The following is a 1,033-nucleotide window of genomic DNA, read 5'->3' as shown; positions in this document are numbered from 1 at the left end:
TTCAGGTTTGATTTGCTCTCAAACCAAAAACGGTAACACGTTGGTAGCCTGGTAACCTGATTTCATTTGAAGAAGAAAAATGTGATGAAACAAGAAATAGATTTAGTAGAGAGTTGTGCTTACCTTCATAAGTCCCACTTTCAAGGAGAGCACCACTTTTCTCCAATTCCATAAAATCTTCAACGGTGATGAAAATATAGTCCACTCCAGGGACCTCACCCTCCTTATGTGGCCTTGTGGTGCCTGAATAAGAAAAATCAAAAACAAAAGAAAGATTCTAAGTGATCTGTTGTTGAACTTTAGAAATACCGCCATACTTTTGAATATTCAGTTATACTTGATTGTACAACCTGCTACTTGGAAGTTTGCATTTGTCCTTCTGTTTGCTTGTTAACAGAAAAGAGCAGGGATTAGAGATTAAAGTAAATATACAAAGCATTTTCTTCATCTAGCTTATAAAGAGTTCATTGCCATGGAATGCGGCTGCATAGGTTTTTCAGTGAAAAATACAGACTATTGTGCCCTTTTTGAAGAGGTGGTTTGAATATTGAGTCAAGAGTCAACTAGCTCAGGAATTTACATATCTCATTTCTGTGAATGGACCTCTATTGTTCTGTAGACTGCTTTGCTGTGATATAAAATACAATGAAAAATAGAAATGTTAGCAAAATGTCAATTTATTTGTATATTTTCATGATCTGCTCCTTTAGGGGTGGAACTGTTTGTTTTCATTTGTTAATTTTGCACCAAATAAGAACTCATATTTGATTTAAAGGATCGCAAAATTATTACTAATACTTAAAATTAAATAAATGGACCTCTATTGTTCTGTAGACTGCTTTGCTGTGATATAAAATACAATGAAAAATAGAAATGTTAGCAAAATGTCAATTTATTTGTATATTTTCATGATCTGCTCCTTTAGGGGTGGAACTGTTTGTTTTCATTTGTTAATTTTGCACCAAATAAGAACTCATATTTGATTTAAAGGATCGCAAAATTATTACTAATACTTAAAATTAAATAATTAAAT

Source organism: Pteropus alecto, unplaced genomic scaffold (assembly GCF_000325575.1).
Source record: "Pteropus alecto unplaced genomic scaffold, ASM32557v1 scaffold69, whole genome shotgun sequence".
NCBI lineage: Eukaryota > Metazoa > Chordata > Mammalia > Chiroptera > Pteropodidae > Pteropus > Pteropus alecto.
The sequence above is the reverse complement of the archived record's forward strand: the minus strand, read 5'-3'. Positions refer to the sequence as shown.